Genomic DNA, 16,024 nt, shown 5'->3' with positions numbered 1-16,024 from the left:
CAAAGAAAACAAACTATGCAAATGCAAAATAATATGAAATAAATGAATAATACAGAGAATATGGCTTGTAGTGTCCTTGCAAGTGGGTCAATAGGTTATGGAATCAGTTCAGAGTTGTGGCTGGTTCAGGAGCCTGATTGTTGTAGGGTAATAACTGTTCCTGAACCAGTGGCGTGAGACCCAAGGCTCCTGTATCCTTTTCCTGATGGTAGGAGCGAGTGGAGAGCATGGCCTGGAGGGTGGGTGTCCTTGATGATGGATTCTGCTTTCTTGTGGCTGTGCCCCTTGTACATAGATGTTCAGTGGTGGAGAGACCTTTGCCTGTGATGGCCTGGACGGTTTCCATGTCTTTTTTGTAGACTTTTCAGTGCAATTGAAAATAAAATGGAACATGCATCAAAAGGTGACACCTGTGAAGAGATAAGCTATTTATACACTGTGTGTCCTTCATCATATCTTTGATGGATGATGCCAATCAAAAAAGCCAGAACCTCCCTTTTATCTTTACAGATGCTGATTGACCTACTGCACATCGCAACCCTTTCCTTTATTATTCAACGCATGAACTTGTATAGGTGGATAGGAAATTCAAATGATTTATTGTTCATGAACATGCAAACATTCTGAAAAGTCAACTTGGAGCCCCATTTTGATTTAAAGTGAATTATAAAAAAAATGAAAACAAATTCTGATTTGGATATTGTGCAAATGGACTGACCTGAATCTTAACAAAAGAATTGAAGTATTCCCCCAATAGGGATAGGGTTATCTTGAGTGAAAGCAGAGTTCAGACAACACTTGCAAATGAAAACCATAAATTAATGACATTTTTTACTGTTATTTTATCAACTCACATTTGAGCATTGAGTCTGTCCAGCATTCCATCCTGTCCGATTTATTATCCCTCTCCTTCTTCCTTCTTCCCACAAAAATTTGACCCCCTTGCTAATTGAGAACCTATCAAAATTCACTTTAAATATACCCAGTGACTTGGCTTCCACCTAAGGCAATAAATTCCACAGATTCATGGCGAAAGAAAATTCTCCTCATCCCTGTTCTGAAGGGATGTCCTTCTATTCTGAGGCTGTGCCCTCTGGTCCTAGACTCCCCTGCTATAGAAACATCTTCTCCTCATCCACTCCATCTAAGCCTTTCAATATTTGATAGATTTCAATGAGGTCCCCCCCATTCTAATTAACAACATGTGATGTATTTGTTTAAGTAAATCTCTTATATTTAGAGAACATTAAGAAACAAACTACAGGCCATCCATTAAGGGGAAAGAGAATCAAGTTTAGATCCCACTTTTCAGCTGGAAAACCCAAATCAACTGTGAGGTAAGAAAGCTACAGCCAGTGATGAACATGACTAACTAACATCTATCCAGAACAATATCTGCCTTTTCTTACCAGTCTGGCCAAGAGCAGAGTTCAGGATGGCTGACTTTTAGCTGACCTTGGAATGACTGAGAGAAGAACCGGGTTTAAAGATTAATGCTAGATGAGGAACAAATGCTATCCTTGCAAGTAGCATCTTTGAGTTCAAATAAAACAACAACCTACTGTCATAGCTCTGTCACATTTACCTCACTCATTCACTCAGTGAAATTGCAGTTTTTTTCTTGTAGATTATTTACATCTTTATGCATTTGAATGTCCAAACTTACAGGGCAAAATTTTTCAACCGAAAAGCAGCTCTCCTGAACTTGAATGTTTCTCTTTGGTTCAATGAAGATTTGGAGAATTAAACTTAGAGACTTACAGCATGGCAAAGAGGCCCTTCTGGCCCAATGACCACAGGATGCCCAATTACACCTATGTGACCAATTAACCTACTAATCTATAAATCTTTGGAATATAGGAGGAAACCCGAACACTGGAGGAAACTCGTGTTCTAACGGGGGAGAAAATACAGACTCCTTACAGGTTGCGGTGGGAAATGAACCTGGGTCATTGACACTGTAGTAATGTTATGCTGACTGCTATGTTACTATGTCACCCTTATAGCATGCATTATCTGAAACAATCAGGGTAACCTATTATTCCACATCTTATGATTTTTTTATTTGTGTGATTTGTTTTCTTTTGCACAATGGTTGTTTCTCAGTCTTCATTTATGTAGTTGTTCATAAATTCTATTGAATTTCTATAATTTCCTTTAAAATGCCTTCAGGGTAGTATATGATACAATATGCATAGTTTGATAATAAATTTGACTTTGATTTTGACTTTGCTCTAAAATAATCAAGCACAATACTTTAAGTGGTATGGTGAAGGAACAGAAGAACTAACAATTCCTGACGCAAATCTATTGATTCACATTAATATATTTGTCATATGTATAGCAAAGCATACAGTGAAATGCACCATTTGAACTGCAGAAGTGATTGTATTTCTGTCAAAATCAATGAAAAGAGGTTTTAAAAACCTCCAAAGGGAAAAACATGATAACTGACACTATTCTGAAAAGCAGCTTTTTCGTTCACCTTTAGTCATTCTAAAGAAGGCTTTTGGATGGATTCACTGTGCGGCCTTGTGTGATGACGAGTACCCAGAGCCATTGATTCATAGAGCACTATCACTCAGAAACAGGCCCTTTGATCCTTCTCGTCCATGCTGAACATATTCTGCCTATTCCCATTGACTTGAACCTTCCATAACCCTCCCATCCATGTACTTATCCAAACTTCTCTGAAATATTTAAATTGAACTCACATCTACCTCTTCTACCGGCAGCTCATTGCCCACTTGCACCACCCTTTGAGTGAAGAAGTTCCCCCTCATTTCATCTTCCACCCTTAACCCATAGCATCGAGTTCTAGTCTCTCCCAAGCTCAGTGGATAAAGCCAGTTTGCACTTACCTTATATATCTCCTTCATAATTTTGTAAGTCTTGAACAAATCTCCACTCATTCTCCAATGCTTCAGTAAGTAATGTCCTGATCAATTCAACTTTTCGCTATAACTCAGGTCCTCAAGTCCTGGCAACATCCTTGTAATAGTCTTCCATGGCTATTGCCAAATGCATAGGGAAGCTAGCAACAACAGGCAGATTTTCTTTAACCAGTGTGGAAATTGTTTAAGCAAGTGCTTTCTGCTCTAAGTGATAGTCTATCTGGATTATTGCATGAATCATCACACACTGTTAGTGGCAATTCAGTTTTTTCACGCTGACTTAGAAAGGATAATTTTTCAATATCAAAAACTTGAGATTGCTCAGGTGACTTAGCCAGAAGCATTACTAAACCAAGGCAAGAAAATCAGCTTGAAAAGATGGACAAACCTAGACAATTGCCTCAATAAAGTTTAACAGATATTCTAAAACAGCAGGTTTTAATTGTTAACTCAGTGATTTCAAACAGAAGCATTGGAGTTTAAAACATTTAAAGTTTAGCTTTATTTGTCACATGTACATTGAAACATACAGTGAAATAAATGTGTCATTTGTGTAAATGACCAACACAGTATCACTATGCCTCTGGTGCCAACATAGCATGTCCACAACTTACTAACCCTTACTGACCTGTATGTCTTTGGAATAAAGACATACAGGTCACAAGACATCCAGGAAGCAAGAACATCTGGAGGAAACCCACATGGTCATGGGAAGAGCAAACAAACTCCTTACCAATAGTGGCAGAATTTAACCCTGAGTCATTGACACTATAAAGCATTACGCTAACTGCTATGCTGCCATGCCACATTTCCGCAGTCATTCCAAATGTTTGAAGGTAAAAATTTGTAGATGACGTCCTGCTGAACAGATTGAAGGCCCCAACATGAATGAGTTTTGTGTCTTGGATAAATATTGACAGAGTTGAGAGAAACAATACCCATTTGTAGTTTGCCTGCACTTCAGATCTGTATCACCCTAGACACCATTACAATCACAAACATGACCAGTTCAACTATTCGATGGCAGAAGTAGTGACCTTTGTCAAAAGGGTATAGATCAAGGGTTCCCAGCCTTTAGTTATGCCATGGACCAATACCATTAAGCAAGAGGTCTGTGGACCCCAGGTTTGGAACCCCTGTTATAGATCATTTAGTTATGTTTATCAGCACAGCTGGGGACTACCACTGAAGAGCTGGAGTGGGAATTCACTGCACTGGTAGAACTATTGTCCAAAACTAGACAAATATTCACTTTGTATTTCTCTGGAACTTTGTTACTGAGTCATAGAGTCATTGAGCAATGCAGCACTGCCCAGCCAATCCATGCAGACCATGGCACCCACCAACCTAGTCCCAATTTCCTGCATATGGCCCATATCACTCCAAGCACTGCCCCTCCATGTACCCCTGTAGAATTTTGCTAGACTCTTTGGTGATATACCAAATCTCCTCAAACTTCTAAAGAAGTATAGCTACTAGTATCCCTCCCTCGTAATTGAATCAATATGTTGGGCCCAAGATGGTAGGAACATTCAGACCATCAGGTATATATTGGGTCTCAGTAGAATAACCCTATCAATCCTAATCCCTCCTCCCGCCCCTATTACTTTCCTCACGCCCTTCCATATTACTCTCCCATATGCCTCTTCAATTGTGCTTTGAATGTACTCACTGATTTTTATTTTGTCCAGCATCTCAGCGGATAGCAAGTTCCAGATCAGATTAATTACCAAGTCTCCAAGCTACTTTCTGCCTAAATGTCTGTGCTCCTTGGTTCTTGAATCAATGGCTAATGAGAGCAACTTCTCTTCTTTTTGTATTCCCAAACCAGTCATGATTTCAAAGTTCAAGGTAACTTTATTATCAAAGTATATATATGTCACCAGATACAACCTTAAGATTTTTTTTTGTGGGCATATTCAGAAATCCAAAAAACATAATTGAATCATTGAAAGACCACACTCAACAAAAAGGACAATCAATGTGCAAAAGACAACAAATGGTATAAATATAAAAGAAAAATAAATAAATAAACAAATAGGCAATAAAAATTGAGAGCATGAGATGAGAAGTCCTTGAAAGTGAGTCAGGAAGTTGTGGGAACAGTTCAGTGATGTGGTGTTAGAGAGGTTGAGTGTAATTATCCCCAATGCATTCAACAGCCTGATAACTGAGCGGTAATAATGATACCTGAACCTGGTGGTGTGGGTCCTGTACCTTCTTCCTGATGGGAGCAGTCAAGAAAAGGTCATGATCAGGGTGGTAGGGGTCCCTGATGATGGATGCTGCTTTCTTGTGACAGTGCTCCATGTAGATGTGCTCATTGGTGGGGAGGGTTTTACCTGTGATGAACTGGGTTGTATCCACTACTTTTTGTAGAACTTTCCATTCAATGTCATTGATGTTTCTGCACCAAGCTGTGATTCACCCAGTCAAAGTGCTCTCCACTATACATCTATAGAAGTTTGTCATAGTTTTAGATGTCGTGCCAAATCTTTGCAAACTTCTAAGGAAGCAGAGGTGCTACTGTTCTTTCTTTGTAATTGCACTTAAGTTCTGGGCCCAGGTCAGGTACTCTGAAATGATAACATTGTGGAATTTAAAGTTGCTGGCCCTCTGTACCTCCAGTCCCCTAAAGAGGACTGGTTCATGGACCTCTGGTTTCTTCCTCCTGTAGTCAATAATCAGATCTTTGGTTTTGTTAACGTTGAGTGAGAGGTTGTTGTTGTGGCACCATTCAACCAGATTTTCAATGTCCCTCCTACACGCCGATTTATCACTACCCTTGATTCAGCCAACAACAGTGGTTTAGTCAGCAAACTTAAATATGCCATTGGAGCTGTACCTAGGCTGACAGTCATGAGTATGAAGCAAGTAGAGCTAAGCGCACAGTCTTGTGGTTCACCTATGCCAATGGAGTTTGGAGGAGATGTTTCTGCAAGTGAGGAAATCAAGGATCCAATTACACAGCAAGAGATTGAGGCCTAGGTCTTGGAGCTTACTGATTAGTTTCATGGGGGCGATATCGTTGAATGGTGAGTGTTGAATGTTAACAGGCTTTGAAAGAAGCCTGAAGATGCACACTAAATGTTGTAAAATAATTTCTCCTGATGAACATTACCTCACTATTCTGCTTTAGTATTATTTATTTGGTTTTTGTAACTTAAAGTGATTTTCTATAAATTGTGATCTACAGCTGCCAGAAGACAAAAAATTTGTTGTCATATGTCAGTGATAATGAACCTGATTCTGATTCTGATAACCTGAGTTAAGGTACAGTCCCACCATTCTATAATTGAACTGCACTATTGGAATAGTCCATGTCAGTACCTACGTCCAAGTGTACTGTATATGAAGGTGATTTGCATGCAATTTAAAATAAATTTGATGCACGGAAGGGTGAATCATCAGCAATAGACCTGGATGCTGTGTAGGAAGGTCATTGATAAGTGAGAAAGAACAGATGGGGAGAGGAAACAGAACCTTGGATATTCAATGTGACCGAAAAAGCATCTGGATGAGCCATTATTTACCCAGTGGAATGACTGATTTGAATAGAGTAACAATAACTATAAAGAAAACTTTAGTGGGAGGAGATAAGATGGCCTTTAGTTTAAATATGCATCTTCATCAAGGTCTTCGAAGAAGGGCAATTGAGTCAGTGAAGAACTCATTTGCAGAGCTCCTGCTACGTGTAAAGGTGGAATTGTAAAACATACAATGAGTCACCACTTTATTAGATATCTCCTGTGCCTATTAATGTACTTTCATGGTCTTCTGCTGCTGTAGCCCATCTACTTCAAGGTATATTCAGAGATGCTCTTCTGCACACCACTGTTGTAATGATTCAAGGTTCAAGTCCATTTATTATCAAAGAATGTACAAATTATATAACCTTGAAATTTGTTTGCTCTCAGGTATCCATAAAACAAGAAACTCAAAAGAAATCAGTTAACAAAAAAAGGATAAAAATAAAAATAAAAGAGCAAGAGAAAGGTAAAAAAAAACACGAATTATGCAAAATAGTGAAGTAAATTGAAAGCATGGTTATTTGAGAAACTACTGCTTTGTATCAACTTGAACCAGTCTGGAATTTCTCCTCTGACCTCTCTCAATAATCAGATGTTTTCACTGGATGCTTTTTGTTTTTCGTACCATTTTCTGTAAACTCTAAAGACAGTTGTTGTGAACATCCCAGGAGATCAATAGTTTCTGAGATGCACAAATCACTCCATCTGGCAACAGCAAACATTCCACGATCAAAGTCACTTAGATCACATTTCTTCCCCATTCTGATGATTGGTTTGAATAACTGAACCTCTTGACCATGTTTGCATGCTTTTGTACTTTGAGATGCTGCTACATGTTTGGCTGATTAGAAATAATCGTTTTAATGATCAGGTGAACAAGTGTAGCTAATAAAATGATTACTCAGTGTATTTCCAATTAAGAGCTAGGATGTTAAAGATAATGGTCCATTTGGAAGTTACTGGCCTCAGAATTAATTAAGATCATAACATAGGGAATGGAACTGATGTTTGCTCTCTCCACCAGCCTGGAATACTCGCCATGTCTCTCTTTCCACAGATGCTTCTTGATCCGCCGAGTATGTCCAGCATTTTCTGAACTTATTTCAGATTTTCAGCATCTGCAGAACGTTGCTTTTCAATCTCTATGAGCTTCTATGAGCAATTAGATAATTAATCCCAATGTCTTCATGCCAGTTTATCCATATTATCTTTTAATATCTAGAGAAGCTTCTGACCATATACTTTTCAATACTTAAGTATACCTGTGATTAAAATTATAATTTGCATTGTAGTTGAAATTTCAATGACCCAGACTTTTATGTTATAATCAGTACATTAAATGCTTATAATCGATTAATATTAAGTGATTATATAATTATTGATCTGTCAAAGGAAAATGGTAATGTGCTGTTTTATTTTGTTTGAAGAAATATGAAAGTGGTTAGATGAGGAAACAGCTCAAAGTGAAATGGTTTTGAAAGTAATATTCTTGAAGCAACTTATCCCATTATTTCTTAAATTTTAAGCACCTAAGTAATCAATACTTGTTCCCATAATAACTTATTCTTTGTGATTTCAGGCTCTCCTTATTTCTTCTCTATAATAAATCAGGATTAATCCATGCTTGCAATGTCAGCATGCTTCCACCGTGTGCAGCTGACAATAATTCGGTTAACTGACTTCTTTCACTTTGCCCTTCATTTATGTTAATCTCTTTTGTGAAAGTGGTTTCTACTCCCTATCTCTTCCATTCTTCTTCCCTTTTGGCCTCAATCTCAGCCTACTTTTGTTCTGTGTGTAAGCTCTTTTTCCATGTGTAAGCTCTGTAAGCTATCTCCCCTCCTCTATCCTTAATGACTCTTGCCGCATCTTCCATTTTGTTTTGAGTTTGGTCATGGGTACTCAACTGATTGGGCTTAGCTGGTATTATAGAATGTAGAACATTTTAGTACAGTAAGGCCCTTTGGCCCATGATGTTGTGCTGACCTTTTAACCCACTATAAGTTCAATCTAACCCTTCCCTCCATCACACTTTTCTAGGTTGAACTCCTTCTGATACTTCCTATCACTGTGTGAAACAAAACCCTCGCTACGCAGACAAAATCATTAATACCCTACTTCCTCTACTACCATGAGGAGGCCACTCTCAAGTTGGATGAGTAACACCTCATATTCCAACTGGGTAACCTCCAACCTGATATGGCATGAAAAATGATTTCTTCATCTTCTAGTATTTCTTCCCTCTCCCCCTTCTCTCCTTTTCAATTCCACATTCTGGCTCTCCTCTTTGGCTCTTCTCTTCTCCAAACTTGCTTATGACCTCCCTCTAGTGCACCTCCTCCTTCCCTTTCTTGCATGGCCCACTCTTCTCACTATCAGATTCCTCCTTCTTTAACCCTTTGACCTTTCCATCTATCACCTTCCAGCTACTCATTTCATCCCCCTTCCCCCAGCCACCTACCTTCCCCTCACCTGGCTTTACCTATCTTCTGCCAGCTTGTACTCCTACTCCTCTCCCCACCTTCCCATTCTGCCTTCTTCCCCGTTCCTTTTCAGTCTTGAAGAAGGATCTTGACGAGAAACATTGATTGTTGATTCCTTTCCATAGAGACTGCTGAGTTTCTCCAGCATTTTCGGTGTGTTGATCTTCAAACCATTCTTTATGTGATGTTAATTTCTGTTGTTAGTTTCCCCTATTGTCACGTGGAACAATCCAGAGTTCAGTTGTTGATGAGCAAAGGGAATGTCACACCAGTGTCTTTATTAGGTACACCTGCTCATCTGCGTGTAAATGCAAACATCTAATCAGCCAATCATGTGGCAGCAACTTAATGTATAAAAGCATGGTCAAGTGGTTCAGTTGTTGTTCAGACCAAACACCAGGATGGGGTAGAAATGTGATCTAAATGATTTTGACTGTGGACTGATTGTAGGTGCCAGATGGGGTGGTTTGAGTATTTCAGAAAGGGCTGATCTTTTGGAATTTTCATGCAGAACAATCCCTATAACAGGGGTTTCCAATCATTTTTATGCCGTGGATCCTTACTATTAACTGAGGGATCTGTGGACCCCAGTTTAGGAATTCCTGCCTAGAGTTACAGGGAATTGTGCAAAAAAAAATCGAGTGAGCAGCAGTTCTGTGGGCAAAAATACTTTGTTAATGAGAGAGGTCAGAGGAGAATGGTTGGAATAGTTCAAGCTGATAGGAAGCAACAGTAACTCAAATAACCATGCGTTATAACAGTGGTGTCCATTTTGATTGCACAATATGTTGGATAATCTACAGCAGTGAAAGACCATGAATAAACACCCTGTGGCTACTTTATTAGGTACAGAAGGTATGTAATAAAGCAGCCATTGATTGAGTGCCTGTGACTATAATTCCAAGCTGTCACTCTCTGTCCTTCTCAGAGGCTGGATTAAATCAACGAGACGCATCCAACTACAGTCAGAGCAACAATGGGTGGGCAATAGGCACTGATCTTGCCAATACTTCTCAGACTGATGGATTAAAAAAATTGCTTTGTGCGTTTATTCAGATTTTCCTGTAATTCATGAGAAAGGTGCAGTGAGGAATTGAAATAAAAATGGTGTAGCCTTAGTTCTCTTCATTGTGACAAGATAGATTTAGAGATCTACAGCACGGTAACAGGCCCTTCCAGCCCAATGAGCTGGCACCACCCAGTTATGCCCATGTGACCAACTAACCTACAAGCCTGTACATCTTTGGAATGTGGGAAGAAACCAGAGCACCCAGAGGAAACCTATGTGCTCATGGGGAGAACGTAGAAAATCCTTACAGCCAGCAGCGGGAATTGAATTCAGTTCACTGGCATTGTAATTATGTTACGTTAGCCACTGCGCTGCCCTAAAATAGCATTGTCTGGGAGAGGATACAGGAATGAGATAGGTCACACCAATAATCTCGCACTCAACCTCAGCAGGACCAAAGAATTGATATGGACTTCAGGAAGAGGAAAAGGGAGAACTTGCACCAGACCTCATTGAGGGGTCAGTGGCGGAAAGAGTGAGCAGCTTCGAGTTCCTGGGTGTTAGCATTCTGGAGGATCTGTCCAAGAGCCAACATACTGATGCGCTCATAAAAAAGGCACCCAGTATCTCTATGGCATAAGGAATTTGAAGAGTTATGGCATTCACCCACGACTCTTGCAAATTTTTACGTATATCTGTCTGGTGGCATCACAGTCTAGCTTGAAGGATCCAATGTGCAGGATTGGAAGAGGCTGCAGAAACTTATAGTTCCATCATTGACAAAACCCTCCCTGCCACTGAGGATATCTTCAAGAGGTGTTGCCTCAGGAAGGCGGCATCTCTCATTAAGTGCCCTCACCATCCAGGTCTTGCCATCTTCTCATTATCACCATTGGCGAGGAGGTACAGCACACTGAAGATATGCATTTGGTGATTCAGAAAGAGCTTCTTTCCCTCTGTCATTAGATTTCTTCATAGTCCATGCGCACTACATCATTATTCTGTTTCTTGTGGCACTGTTTATTTATTTGTAATTTATGACTTTACCCTGTACTGTTGCTGCAAGATATCAAATTTCATGCCATTGAAAACAATGATAATTGACCTGATTCTGATTCTGATCCTGAACCATCTCTGCTTCATTAGATTTCAAGGAATTGGAGATAAAAATGCTGCTTGATCGGGTAATGAAGAGATATTGGAGATGGATTTCATTGGCTGAAACCTTTGGCAATGCATCCAATTGGAAATGGCAACCCTAAAATAATCAAATATTTAATTGGTAAAGAAAATATGCCAAGAACAGGATTTAGGACTAATTAATAAAACTCATAGAGAGCTGTTGGATCCACCAGATGCAGAATTAATAATCTGTTATATTGTAGGTATTCTTGTTCATATTTGTGGTAAACATTGATTAGCCCTCAATTAAAATAATGGCCCAGACATACCTCTTAAAAGCCAACAAATCCACTGGGATCTGTAGCAATTAAGCCCTTAATATGTGGAAGCTCAAGGCATGTAGCTTAAATGAAAGTGAAATTACCAGCAGTGCTTATCTCTGCCCCAAGGCCAATGCACTGCTTTGCTGGACTTCAATAGTCCAATAAAGTAGCGGAGTTGAGAGAGCTGCATGTAGCGATGCGGAGTCTGCATCAGGCTACATGTGGCACAAGGGCACTTACCCTTCGAACTAAATGGGAAGAAGCAACGGCCAGGAAAACCAGCAGTAGAACAAAGGGATCTGGGAATACAGATCCATAATTCGTTGGAAGTGGCATCACAGTTAGAAAGGGTTGTAAAGAGAGCTTTAGGCACATTGGAGCTGGGATGTTACGTTGAAGACATTGGTGAGGCCTAATTTAGAGTACTATGTACAGTTCTGGTCACCTACCTACAGAAAAAAGATCGATTTTTAACAAATCCTGTCTGATCATCAGATATTATAGAAAGTATTATATTTTCGAGTCTACGGGCCAGAACTTTAGATAGGATCTTAGCATCAACATTGAGTAAAGAGATTGGTCTATATGAAGAACGTTCAGTGGGATTTTTATTCTTTTTAAGAATAAGCGAAATGGAACCTTCATAAAAACACTGTGGCAGCCTACCGACCTTGAAGGACTCAGTAAGGGTGGAACATAAATAACGTTTAAACCAGGGGTCGGCAACGTTTACCACTGAAAGAGCCAATATGGACCCATTTCCCACAGAAAAGAAAACACTGGGAGCCACAAAACCCATTTGACATTTAAAATGAAATAACACTGCATACAACGGTTTTTTTTGCCTTTATGCTATGTATAAACAAACTATAATGTGTTGCATTTATGAAATTGATGAACTCCTGCAGAGAAAATGAAATTACATTTCTGCATGCAACAAAAACATTTTGAACTCCGAAAAAAAGACGTTGGGTTGAAGGTTACTCCATAGTTAGCCTACCTTGGATCGAAGAATTAAAAGAAAGCGCGCACTGGCGGGTGTCAGGCATTGGCAGTGGTGATGTATATTAATAACGATAAAAAACGCGTTGTAGCGGTGTGCTACACGCAGCGCTAAAATAAAGACACTGCAGTTAACTTTATTCGAACTAAACAGCCTTGATTTAAAGCCTCCCTCAACCCGTACCCGTGGGCGCGGATGCTCCAAAAGACACGTACTCACAAACCCCCGTAGGCTATCTCCCTTAGCCTGAACGGTGGCTAATTGTGAGCCAGTTCGGATGTGCCAGGAAATGGGGTCTCCACAACGTTTTTAGATTATAATATAATAATATATAATATAATATATTATATAATATAATATATAATAATATATAATATATATAATATATAATATATAATAATAATATATAATATACCATAATCTTCAAATTTCGAATTACATTTCAGAAACTAACAAAACACGGGGAGCCGCAGCACAGAGATGAAAGAGTCGAATGCAGCTCCGGAGCCGCGGGTTGCCAACTCCTGGTTTAAACAATGAAGAAAAGCCTTATAAAATTCTCCGGAGAATCCATTGGGTCCTGGAGATCTCCCAGAGTGCAATGAATGTACAGCCTCAGTGATTTCCTCCTGAGAAATAGGTTGATCCAACTGCTTTTGATTATCAACTGAAAGTCCAAGAATATTTAATTGATCTAAAAGTTGTTCATTGCAGTATTATCTTTAATAAAATCAGAACTATACAATTTAGAATAAAATTCTCTAAAAGTGTCATTTATTTCAAAATGGTCAGTTGTCATATCACCATTGATTTTGCAAATTTCTTTAATTTGCCATTTAGCTATAAAGGTCTTCAATTGATTAGCCAATAGTTTACCATGTTTTTCATCCATATATATAGAATTGGCTTCTATCTTTTAAAAGTTGGCTTTCAATTGGATATGTTATAAGAAGATCATATTTAGTTTTAATTTCAATACATCTTTTGTACAGTTCAGGGCTGGTGCCAAAGCATATTTCTGGTCTAATTGTTTTAATTAATTAAGTAAATCAGTTCTCACTTTATTAGCTTTTCTCACAAAGCTTCTCAGTTTTTCTGCAGCAGGTGTCATGCCACTTAAATCTGCCTTATTTTACAAGTTAATTACTATCACTGGAATGCTGTTTATCTCTACTCTAGGACTGAGATTACTACAACATCTTATTGTTTGTTCATTTTCTGTTCTTGCGACACTTAATCAAATGGCTGTAATCAATACATTTTCCGAAGAACTTCTGGATCAATAAGATAGAGTGTGTACAGATAAAATTTAAAATGATGGTGTTGTTACTTGAGGACCTGAGTTACAGGGAAAGGTTGACTCTTTGGACTGTAGAGGACATTATTTCCTTTAGTTGTCCCTCATCGTTCTACCTCCTAATTTCAGGCCTTGGTCCTGAGAACAAGGAGCAGGCCAATGTTTGACTGATTTAAATGCCGGGCCAGTTTGGCAAGGTCAGGAATGGGCAGAACCAAGGTGGAGGGGCTGGGCTCGACAGTGTATCGAAGTGGCAGCGCCCAGGTCCAAGAGCAAGGAGCAAGCCAAGGTCCGGCCAATTTAAGCGCTGGGCCAGTCTGAAAAGGTCAGGATGTCAGGGCTAGAGGCAAGGAATTGGCCAGCATTCAGCTTGCTGCTCAGTAAGGTTTACTCATCTTTGAGCTGAAATCAGGCTGCGACCTGCATCTCTTAGGGCTCCTGACCTGACTGAAGTGTTTACTGGCCTCATGGCTGTGGACTCACTTTGGTGTTCTTTAGTTCTGAATGTTATTTGCTTACTTTTTATTCTTTGTACGATTTGTTTCTTTTTTGCACATTGGGTGTTTGATGGTTTTCTTTATTATCAGGTTTGACTGGGTTTCTTTGATTTCTGGCTGCCTGTAAGGAGATGAATCTCAAGGTTGTATATGGAACATATACTTTGATAATTAATGTACTTTGCACTTTGAACTTTGAATAAAGTCCTAACCTATTCAACCTTTCTGGATAACTCAGGTCTTCAAGTCCTAGCGGCACTCTTGTAAATTTTCTCTACACTCATTCAATCTTTTTCACATCTTTCCTGTAGGTGGGAAACCAGAACTGCATCCAATACACCAAATTAGCCATCAATGACATCTTATATGTATTATATCTGTATATGATTTTAATAAGTTCATATCATCATTTTATGAGGAAAGCAGCTTCACAAAATTAACCACTCGAGGATTAACTCCACCTTTGATGGAAGATCATGCCATTTTCTGTCAACTCCTTTCCATTGTGCGGAAGGTACAGAAGCCTGAAGACCGATATCATCTGGTTCAAGATCAGCTATTTCCCTCCAAGCACTTGAACTAATCTGCACAACCATGATCGCTACCTCCATATAGTAACACTTTGACTACTTTGAACAGTTTACACTGCAATAGACTTTGATTTGTTTTTGTTCTAATTGTGATCTTTCTTGTGAAAAGTGTGTATAATTTATGTTTTTCTTGTGTATGTCGTCTATCGGATGTTATATGAAATCTACAGTGAACTGTCAGGTCAGTAGAAAATATCACTGTCTCCAGTCTACCATCACCACAGGACCTGTATGTGTCCAGGACAAAGAAAAATCATTGGGGATCCTACCCACCCAGCAAACTGCCTTTATAAAAGTTCTATTCTTCAAAGCACTATAGAACTATTAAAAAAAACTTCACGCCATTTTAAAAGTTTCTTCCCCTGGGTAGTTAATCTGATCAAATATTTTAGTTTGTACTCCCCCCAGTCCCCTCTATCTATTACTCAATGACGCTGTAGACACTTAACCACTTTTCGTAGTGCTGTTTACAATGTAAATACATGCTATTATTTGTGTATTTATGTGCATTTTATTCCATATCCATCCTTTAACCTCTGTTTATTAGCTTTTTATTATTTAAATATTGTTGGCACCTGGCCTAGTGGATAAGGCATCGGTCTAGCGATCTGAAGGTCACTGGTTTGAGCCTCAGCTGAGGCAGCGTGTTGTGTCCTTGAGCAAGGCACTTAACAACACATTGCTCTGCGACGTCACTGGTGCCAAGCTGCATGGGTCCTAGTGCCCTTCCCTTGGACAACATCTGTAGCGTGGAGAGGGGAAGGCCTGCAGCTTGGGCAACTGCTGGTCTCCCATACAACCCTGCCCAGGCCTGCACTCTGGAAACCTTCCAAGGCACAAATCCATGGTCTCACGAGACTAATGGATGCCTATAAAAAATTTAGATATAATTCTTTATTTATTATATAATTCTTTATTCTTATAATTATTGAATATTGTTTTTGTTGTACATTTATGCACATATTATTCCAAATCTGTATTTTAACATCTAACTTTACTTTTATGTAATTCTTTATACTTAATAAATGTTGAATGTCATTGTTGCTTGTTGAATGTTGCACCTTGACCAACACACCGTGGCAAATTCCTATTACATGTATATGCTGATTAAAGTTAACCTTGATATACCTGTGAACGCTGCTGCAAGTAAGATTTTCACTGCATCTGCACATACATGTACTTGTGGATATGACAATAAACTCAACTTTAACTTTTGACTTTCAACTTTCATCGACTGGGGGGGATCCTATACAGAGCTCATTGATGCCTGGAAGAT

The 16,024-nt window shown here is 39.1% G+C and overlaps 1 protein-coding gene across 1 annotated transcript in view; it reads left to right on the top strand.

Annotated features, from left to right (window-relative positions):
* LOC132395248 (coiled-coil domain-containing protein 102A-like) overlaps positions 1 to 15,699 on the top strand; it is a 464,661-nt gene extending 448,962 nt beyond the window's left edge. Inside the window, exon 10 of the transcript XR_009512553.1 lies at positions 14,470 to 15,699. The gene's annotated coding sequence lies outside the window, so the exon portion shown is untranslated. The remainder of the gene's footprint in view (positions 1 to 14,469) is intronic.
* Positions 15,700 to 16,024: the final 325 nt, after the last annotated feature.

The sequence above is a fragment of the Hypanus sabinus genome, chromosome 1 (genome assembly GCF_030144855.1).
Source record: "Hypanus sabinus isolate sHypSab1 chromosome 1, sHypSab1.hap1, whole genome shotgun sequence".
In the NCBI taxonomy this organism is placed as follows: domain Eukaryota; kingdom Metazoa; phylum Chordata; class Chondrichthyes; order Myliobatiformes; family Dasyatidae; genus Hypanus; species Hypanus sabinus.
This window is presented reverse-complemented; position numbering and strand designations above follow the sequence as displayed.